The 10,161-nt window shown below is 35.4% G+C and overlaps 1 pseudogene; it reads left to right on the plus strand.

The window, feature by feature from the left end:
- The first annotated feature begins 3,625 nt into the window (after positions 1 to 3,625).
- On the plus strand, positions 3,626 to 5,312 carry LOC113605016 (tigger transposable element-derived protein 1-like; annotated as a pseudogene).
- The last annotated feature ends 4,849 nt before the right edge of the window (positions 5,313 to 10,161 follow it).

Here is a 10,161-nt window from a genome sequence, read left to right on the forward strand (position 1 = left end):
GCACAGATTACAAGTCAGGTAAGTCTCTCACTGTGCAGGCCCTGCAGTCTTCACTCTACTCAGTCATTGGCAGGGGCTACTCTGGAAGTACTTGACCTTGGTTCAAAAGTGAGGCAGATCCCCCAGGTGCTAACAGCTGGAGGCTGTCAGCTAACTACCCTCCTTGCAACTAGATGGCCAGGTCTTTCTTGAAGGTACTGCAATAGTAACTTATATTCACACATAAGCTGTGGAGTTATAGGAGTCTAAAACTTCTTGGAAATGGTGAAGCAAGAGACAAGCAGTGAATTAACACAGATTGTAGAAAAGAAGTTGGCTCTGAAGGGTATTGAAGTTAAATATGTTTAAAGTCTTGTTTTTAGAAAAGTGTGCTCCACCAAAAGTTCACATGAGCTATATTACTTTATGAATTTGTCTCCCTTCACCAAGAAAATAGGTTGGCCATACTCAGTGATTCTTTTCTAACAATCTTCAGAATATGAGAAAACATTTCCTTATGAGTCACATAATTCTATTTTGGTGACTTGTAAGCAAGTTTGTACATGAAACATGAAAATGGAAAACAGCTGGACTTAAAATTTTGTATATGAGAATTTTCTTTAGTAGTTTATCAGTTTATAGAATGTATAAGATGGCTTAGAAATTACCATTGTCAAAAGTGGCCAGATGACTCCTGAAAAGCAAATCTAATTTCAGCATCGAAAGAGCTTAAAACGTAAAAATACTGCATACTGTTCCAAGGATTCTTACATAAGAAAAATTTGTAGAGTTACATAGTTAACTATTGGATAACTCAAATAATCATCTTGAGATAAGTGGAAATAATATTAGAAAAATCATTGCTGAGGAAGTACACATTTTCAGCTGTTTCTCAGTTTTCATCCTGAAAATATTATAGCAATCTTGTGAATATTTTGCTAAAGTGAAGTAGGATTAGCTATCCATTTATAGGTGTAAATAAATTTATTTACTTATTTACAGAGGTAGTATTACTTAGATCTGTGAGTATGTCTGAACCATTTAGAAGTCAAACAAATACAGTTCAGCAACTAAAGTATTTTCCAAACAGTTGAAAACCATTGACTTATATTTTTCACAGAATTCTGAAGAGAATCAAAGTGTGTAATTCTCAGCAATATTTATAACATCCCCCTTCAAATCCCTATCCTATTTATCAGAGATAGTCATCACTCTTCCTCCATCCCCAACAAACATTTTTTTTTCTACATTTCCTTTTCTCTCCAATCTTGTATTATGAAAGTTAACTTAGCCTTTAATAAGCTAGAACCCTTAAAAATTTCAGGGGGAGAATGAGAAATATTAATCTGGTAATAGCAATATTCTCTTTGAGTAGGGAATATCATGAATACAAACTAATTAATGTAACTTTTGTTCTAGTCACCTTTTGCAGAACTCACTCAACTTTCACAATTTTGTATAATGTTCAGGCATTATGGAAAAGCATTTTCAGAATGTCAAACTACTTAGGAATGTATTTTGAGAAGTAAATCAATGGCCATTATGTCACTGTAGATGTTTTCTTCTGGGCCTCAACAACCTATGAGTTTACAAACATTTTAATGACAAAAATCACAATGGCTTGAAGTTCACACAGGCTTTTTTTTTTTTTTTTTTTAACAGAATCTGATTTCCTAATAATTTCTGGAATTCTCACTTACAACACAAATCCATCTTGGATGTCACTAACTTCACAGTTAGCATCTGGTCTGTAACACACTTTGCCCTTAGGTCACCTCCTGCTGGCTCAAAGTCAGGATCCCTAGGGTTTCTGCTGCTTACACTACAAATACTTTTCTCTATGTATGGACCCAGTGCATCCTACAATGTATTACCACGGTTATGGTGACCAAGTTGTGATGTTTTAAAAGACGTCAATGAGTGAGTGGGGACAATACAAGAAAACAGTCAAAAAAAACTAGATAAAGTTGAATACTCTCCCAGGATTATATAACACAAAATTTATAGGAAGCTCATATTATGCAAGCTGTTTCATAGGTACATAATAAAATTTTAGAGATGTAGAAAATTTTGTTTTTTATGGAAATTCAGATTAGCCCTTTGATTATGAAGTAAGCATACATGGCAAAGACTATAGCAGGAAGACATTTTGCTTTTGAATGTTTTTGTTTTATTCTGTTTTGTTGTGGATTTTTGCTATAGAGATTCTTAATCCAGCAGTTTATATTATTTAGGTGTCGCAGGGTTATTCTACATCTTTTGTAGTAACTTCTTAGGTAGCTACATGAGGCATGAAGGCCTTCTTTGTACTAAATGAGTACTTTGTACTTAAATAAGTACAAAGAACCCTAAGAGCCAGGACAAAGTCAGGCAGACCTCCAGACTAGCGTGGCCCATGACCCAGGTTCACTTACTTCGTGGAACACAGAAGCAGAAAGAGAAAGCTAAATTTGAGCTCTGAATGCAGCAATCCCATGCTCAGACTCAGCAATCAACGTGGGTATGTAAGAGTGAGGAGGATGGAAGGATAGGAAGGGTCTTTCTTGCCAATACTGCTGAAGGAACAAAAGTTCCTATATTATTCATTAATTTAGGGATACTGACAGAAGAAGAAATGTATGGTTCTTCCTACAGTTTCAACCCATGGTTCTTGTATTCATTAGGGTTAATTTGTCAGTAATTAATGAAAATCTGAAATAATACACAGGTACTGATTTTTCTCTCACATAACAGATGTCATGAGGTAGAATTCAGCTGTCATTTGAAAGTTTCACTGTCCTCACACACCCAAATACCCTCTGAACCTTGTATTATGCAACTTCTTTCATAGCACACTATTCTGCAAACCACATGTGCCTCTTTCTGCTTTTTAAGCATGCTGTGCTCTTTTCTGTTTTAGGGCCCATAAAATATGACCCAAAATTGATCTATCTAAGGGTCTGATGGCCTGAGCTATTCAGAAGTGTCTGGATAATTGGCCTTTTTTCTACTTTTGCAGAAATAAATTCAGAAAAGTACTTAGGACTGGGTGTCCTAGCACAAGAGTGATAAATAAGAGGCTTATTAATGCTGGATTTGTCTCATTGTGTACTGATGAATAAATTTTATATTTCTGTAAATAGCATGTTTACTTTTTCACTTCTTGATATCCCATTGTAAGCCTTACTTACTTACCACTATGGAAGATGGAAATTTAGTTGCCTTTCCCTTTCTCCCACTTCATTACATTTTACCTAAGTATCCTTCTTTCCAACGTACAGGTATACCTCTTTTTATTGCACTTTGAAGATATTGCTTACTTTTACAAATTGAAATTCTGTGGCAACCCTGTGTCAAGCAAGTCTATCAGCTCAATTTTTCCAAAAGCATTTGCTGTGTCACATTTTCGTAATTATAGCAGTATTTCAAATGTTTCCATTATTTTTACGTTTGTTATGGTGATCTGTGACCAGGGATCTTTGATGTTACTGTTGTAATTCTTTTGCGATGCCATGAACCACAACAACATGAAATGGCAAACTTAATCATAAATGTTGTACTGCTCTGCTGACTGCTCTCTCCCTCCTCTCTTTCCCTCCTCAGGCCTCCCCATTCCCTGAGACACAACAATATTGAAATTAGGCCAGTTAATAACCCTACAGTGGCTTCTAAGTGTTCAAGTGAAAGGAAGAATAGCATGTCTCTCACTAGATCAAAAGCTAGAAATGATGAAGCTTGGTGAAGAAGGCATATCTGAAGCTGAGACAGGCAGAAAGCTAGGCCTCTTGTGCCAAACAGTTAGTCACATTGTGAATGCAAAGGAAAAGTTCTTGAAGGAAATGAAAAGTGCTACACCAGTGAACACACAAATGATAAAAAAGTGAAACAGCCTATTGCTGATATGGAGAATGTTTTGGTGATCTGGATGGATCAAACCAGCCACAACATTCCCTTAAGCAAAAGCCTAATCCAGAACAAGAGCCTAACTCTTCGATTCTATGAAGGCTGAGAGAAGTGAGGAAGCTGCAGAAGCAACGTTTGAAGCTAGCAGAAGTTGGTTCATGGGTTTAAGGAAAGAAGCCAACTTCATGACAAGAAAGTGTAAGGTGAAGCAGAAAGTGCTGATGTAGAAGCTGCAGCAAGTTATCCAGAAAATCTAGCTAAGATAATTAATGAAGGCAGCTCCACTACACAATGAATTTTCAGTGCAGACAAAACAACCTTCTCTTGGAAGAAGAGGACATCTAAGACTTTCATAGCTAGAGAAGAGAAGTCAATGGCTGGCTTCAAAGCTTGAAAGGACAGGCTGACTCTCTTGTTAGGGGCTAATGCAGTGGGTGAATTGAAGTTGAAACTAATGCTCATATACCAATTTGAAACTCTTAGGGCCTTTATGAAGTATGCTAAATGTACTCTGACTGCTCTATAAATGAAACAATAAAACCTAGATGACAAGCACATCTGTTGATAACATGGTTTATTGAATATTTAAAGCCCACTGTAGAGACCTACTGTTCAGAAAAAAAGATTCCTTTCAAAATACTACTGCTCATTGACAATGCACCTAGTCACCCAAGAGGTCTGATGAAGATGTATAACGATATTAATATTGTTTTCATGCCAGCTAACACAACATCCATTCTGCAGCCCATGGATCAAGGAGTAATTTTGACTTTCAAGTCTTATTACTGAAATTTTGTAAGGTTACCATTGCCATAGATAGAGATTCCTCCAATGAATCTGGGCAAAGTAAATTGAAAACCTTCTGGAGAGGATTCCCCATTTTAGATGCCGTGAAGAACATTAGTGATTCATGGGAAGAGGTCCAAATGTCAACTTTAAGAGGAGTTTGGGAGAAGTTGATTCCAACCCTCATGGATGACTTTGAAAGGTTCAAGACTTTAGTGGATGAAGTAACTGCAGATGTGATGAAAATAGCAGGAGAGGTAGAATTATAAGTGGAGACTGGAGATGGGACTGAATTTCTACAATCTCAGGATAAATGTTAATGAATGGGGAGTTGCTTCTTATGGATGAGTAAAGAAAGTTGTTTCTTGAGATAGAATCTACACCTGGTGAGGGTGCTGTAAGGATTGTTGGAAACACAACAAAGCATTTAGAATATTCCATAAACTTAGTTGATAAAGAAGGGGCAGGTTTTAAGAGGACTGACTCCAGTTTTGAAAGAAGTTCTGTAAGTAAAAGCTATCAAAATCATTGCACGCTACTGAGAAATCATTCACATTCATGAAAGGAAGAGTCAGTCAATGTGGCAAAGTTCATTGTTGTCTCATTTTAAGAAATTGACACAGCCACCCCAACCTTCAGCAACCATCATCCTGATCAGTCAGTAGTCATCACATTGAGGCAAGTTTATCGCTTGCTAAAGATTAAAGATTACAACGTGCTAAAGGTCCAAATGATGGTTAGCATTTTTCAGCAATAAAGCATCTTTAATTAAGGTATGTACATTATTTTTTTAGACAATACTAGTGCACAGTTAGACTACTGTATAGTATAAACATAACTTATATGCACTGGGAAACCAGAAGATTAGTGTGACTTGCTTTGTATTGATATTTGTTCTATTACAGTGGTCTGGAACCAAACCCACAATATGTCCAAGGTATGCTTGTAGTTAAGTTGTACTTTTGATTAGTTAAATATGTAGTATTTACATTATAATTAGACATGTTGTCTACTATGATTATGTCTCTCATGTGTAACTTTCTTTTTTGCTAGAATTAATAAATGATTTGAATTTTTCCATTTTAAAAATTCTCTTTATATTTTCTATTATTTAACCTTATATCTTTGTCAATATTTAAAAATATGTTACAATAAATCCAAATGAATCAAGCATTCTAATTAATCTTCTACCATAAAGCCCTCCTAGAGCAGTTTGATATAGTCCATTTTAGACTGTTTTCCCTCTAGCCCAGTATAAGCTCTCATCCTGGCATCTTCATTCTCATCATCTGAGGGAGTCTCTTTGCCTCTCTCCTTTGTTGGATATGCTGTTTCCTGTATCCTAAGTCATTCTCTTTCTTGTTCTGCTCATCCAAGTTTGTGTAGTATATCCTCCAAAAACTTCCTGAGAATGATTGTATAAAAGACAAATGTTTAGAGTCCCTGCATGTCAGAAGTTATATGTATGTGACTGATCATTCAGCTAACTTAAGATTTTAGGTTGAAAAAATTTCCTTCCCCCAGGATTTAGAAGACAAAGTCTATTGTCTTTTAGCTTCCAATGTGCTGTTGAGTATTCAGTAATCATTCATACTCGAGACATTGTGACCATTTCCCCTCCTTTCTAGAAACATCTTATTCCTTTTTGGGCTAGGAATAATAAAATGCCAAAGACTTTTATGTTTATGAGTGTTCCACCCTCATGACCTAATGACCTCTCAAAGGCCCCACCTCCTAGTACCTTTGCCTTGGACATCAGGTTTTCAACATAAAAAATTTGGAGGGACGTGAACATTCAAACCACAGCAGCAAGTTTTCAGGTTCTTCTCTTTTTCATTGGTCTTCTGAAAATGTACAATAATATACTTACTTTGGGTCTATTTTTAATCCATTGTATATGGAATTTCTCTAATTCAGGAAAAATACATTTTAGATTATAAAGTAGCTACTGTGTATTTGTTTCATGAGTGACTTAATTTTTTTAAACCATTCATTTCTGATTGCTTAAACAATACATACTCAACATAAAAATTTGGTTCATGGTGCATGTATAAATTTGCAAAATGTAATTAACATGAAGGAAAAATCAGGTATAATTCACTAGATTCCTATAAACATTTTGGAATATTTACCAAATATTAGAACTAATTACTTTTGATAACTTTTATAATCAGACTCAATCCCTTAGTGTTAATCTATGAATGAATATTTCCTCATGTCAAGAAAGATCTCATAGTGGTTTCAGATTTCTTTATGTGGACTATTAATTACTTAATCATTACACTATTTTTAAACATTAGGTTTGTTTATAGTGTTTGTTGTTATAAATATAAATATGAGATATTTGCATATAATAATAGCTAGTACTAGATCTTCTTACCACATTTCTATTTGGACTCATTTAATCTTCATAAGAACACTGTGACTATACTTATCCTTATTTTACAGAAGAGCAACTGAGGCACAGTGACGTTAAGATCACACAGCTAGTAAGAGGCAGTGATAAGATTTGAATTCAGGCAGTTTTTCTCCACAGTCCATCTCTCACAATATTTCATACCATGCCACCAACAGCTTCAGTATCATTGTCAGATATTTTTTTCCTTAGGATAAATCCCCAGAAATTATATTTTTGGAACACATTGTAGACAAGGATATTTTTTAAAAGAACTGACTGTACTGGAAAATTTTTTTCCTTAACACTGTTCCAGTGTTGAAACTAGTAAGAAAGGGACTTCCCTCGTGGTGCAGTGGTTAAGAATCTGCCTGCCAATGCAGGAGATAGAGGTTCAAGCCCTGGTCTGGGAAGATCCCACATGCTGCGGAGCAACTAAGCCTGTGTGTCACAACTACTGAGCCCGCATGTCACAACTACTGAAGCCCTTGCGCCTAGTGCCCATGCTCCACAACAAGAGAAGCCACTGCAATGAGAAGCCCGCAACAAAGAGTAGCCCCTGCTCACTGCAACTAGAGAAAACCCGCGTGCAGCAACAAAGACCCAACACAGCCAAAAATAAAAGTAAATAAATAAACTCATGGGGAAAAAAAGAAACTAGTAAGAAGGTAATGAGGATTGTCTTTCTAAACTTACTCTTAAAACATGCTAATTCTTACTTTAAAAATAGCCCAAATCAAAGGTGCTGTGTAATCATTTTTATATTCAATTTCTATAAGTACTATAGGTTTATAAAATGTTTAATGATTATTTTCTTTTTTATTTTTTTCTAACTTTCTATTCATTTCCTAGATTCTTTACCAGCACATGTATATTTTATTTATAATATGATGATATTTTAAATGTTAAGGAAGCCCATTTTCTGTTATGTTTGTGATAATTTTCCCTGAATTTTTGTTGTTACATTAAATTTGACATTTATAATTTTAATTTTATTGTTTGGCAAATGCTAATTTTTACAATTGATTTTTTTTTTTTTTTTTTTTTTTTTTGCGGTACGTGGGCCTCTCACTGTTGTGGCCTCTCCCGTTGTGGAGCACAGGCTCCGGTCGTGCAGGCTCAGTGGCCATGGCTCACGGGCCCAGCCGCTCTGCAGCATGTGGGATCTTCCCGGACTGGGGCACGAACCCGTGTCCACTGCATTGGCAGGCGGACTCTCAACCACTGCGCCACCAGGGAAGCCCTGCAATTGATTTTTTTTGCTACTTGAAAAGAAGGTATATTCTATAATAGATGAATATGTAACAAACCTAATAAAGGTATTTTCCAAATCATAAAAAATGTTTTTCAAAGTCTAAAAAATATATACTCTCACTGCTATTATGTTTCTGACAATTTATCCATATGTGCACAGTGTGTGTGTGTATAAAACTTTACTTACATGTTATTTAATTTTAAAAAATCATGCTTTTCAGGAATATGAGAAAAATAGGCTTTCTAAAAAATCAACCAAATCCCAATTAGAAACATCCATAATATTTGATCAGCTTTATTCCAGATAACTCTCTAGAGAGAAAGAAAAGAAATACAGATTTAATTTTAAAGATGTGTTCTAGTGTTAATAAAATTGTTGTATTTAATTTTAATTGAATGTAACACAAAATTGCCAAAAAAAAACTAGTAGAATTGCTAAAATTCAGGCAATTGCTTCTTTACCAAAAGTGATATTATTTCCTAAAATATTCTTCTAAAGTTAAGATTTTTAAAAGATAATGAAAACTTGAAGGGATTAGAGTTTTATTTAAACAACAAATGATTTTCACTTTCTGTCACAACTTATTTTGAAAGTTTTGAAATTCACAGATAATAAACAAGAACAATAAAACAAAGACCCCATATACCCTTGATATAGATTGTTGGAATCACTGACATTTTCTGGTGTTTTGTTTGTTTTGTTTTGCGGTACATAGGCCTCTCACTGTTGTGGCCTCTCCCGCTGCGGAGCACAGGCTCCGGAGACGCAGGCTCAGCGGCCATGGCTCACGGGCCCAGCCGCTCCGCGGCATGTGGGATCTTCCCAGATCGGGGCACAAACCCGTGTCCCCCTCATTGGCAGGCGGACTCTCCACCCCTGCGCCACCAGGGAAGCCCTTTCTGGTGTTTTTTAAAGTTATGTGTCAATTAATACAGTTTCTACTTACTCCCTATTAGGAAAGACAGTGTAATGCACATTTATATGTCTCTTTTTCTTACTCGCTTGATTTATGTTATTAATATAGTTATGTTCATACTTCCTTTCTAAACTAATAGTAACTATGGCTGAATTCAGTTTTATAATTAAAAGGATTCATTACTCCCCACAATTCTCTTCCTACTTCCTCAAGGTAGTTTCTAAGGTACTGTGCTCTGTATACTGGTTGTCATAGAATAATTTTGTTTTGTCTATTTCTCTGACACTGAATTTGCTAAAGTTCTTGGACACTTGTGATCATGCATCTGCTGCTGTTATCCATGATGAAAATTTATATAGGAAAATATTTAGGGTTATATTTCATGTCTCTCAGATCTGTAGATATCATCTACTGGTAAGAATACACTGCCTTCTAGTATAAGAGGCTGCTCCTTTCTGTCTGGACACCAATTATTAGTGATGTTAAAACCCCAAGACATGTCTAGTGTCTATTGTTCTCTATCAGTTTTCCCTGGTAAATAGCACACACCATAAATCTACAGATTCCAGTCTTCATTTGTTTCAAAATTTTCACCTATTATATATTTGAATAGATTTTGTATTCTATGCATGCTGTTCTCTCCAAAACCACTAACCATGTGTGGCCCAGATGTCCTTTGTTACTATATTTTTAACGTTTTGTAGTCTTATTTAATTAGTTGGCATTTTCCTTTTGTTATGTGTTTTGGCTCAAATCTATCAACATATTTCTGACATTCTTTTCAGCCATTTTATTGTATTTTTTTTTGTTTCTGTAGTACCTTTAATATTTTAATTCACTTCCATTTCTTCCCCATGCTCTATTCTCAAGTTTTCATTTGCACTGATCTATGGTCTTCTGCTCTTTTAAGTCTTTTCTCTCTCATTTCTATACTTCTTTTAAAAAAGA

Source organism: Aethalodelphis obliquidens, unplaced genomic scaffold, assembly GCF_003676395.1.
Source record: "Aethalodelphis obliquidens isolate GAN/ISIS:26980383/991018 unplaced genomic scaffold, ASM367639v1 scaffold2, whole genome shotgun sequence".
Taxonomy (NCBI): Eukaryota; Metazoa; Chordata; class Mammalia; order Artiodactyla; family Delphinidae; genus Aethalodelphis; species Aethalodelphis obliquidens.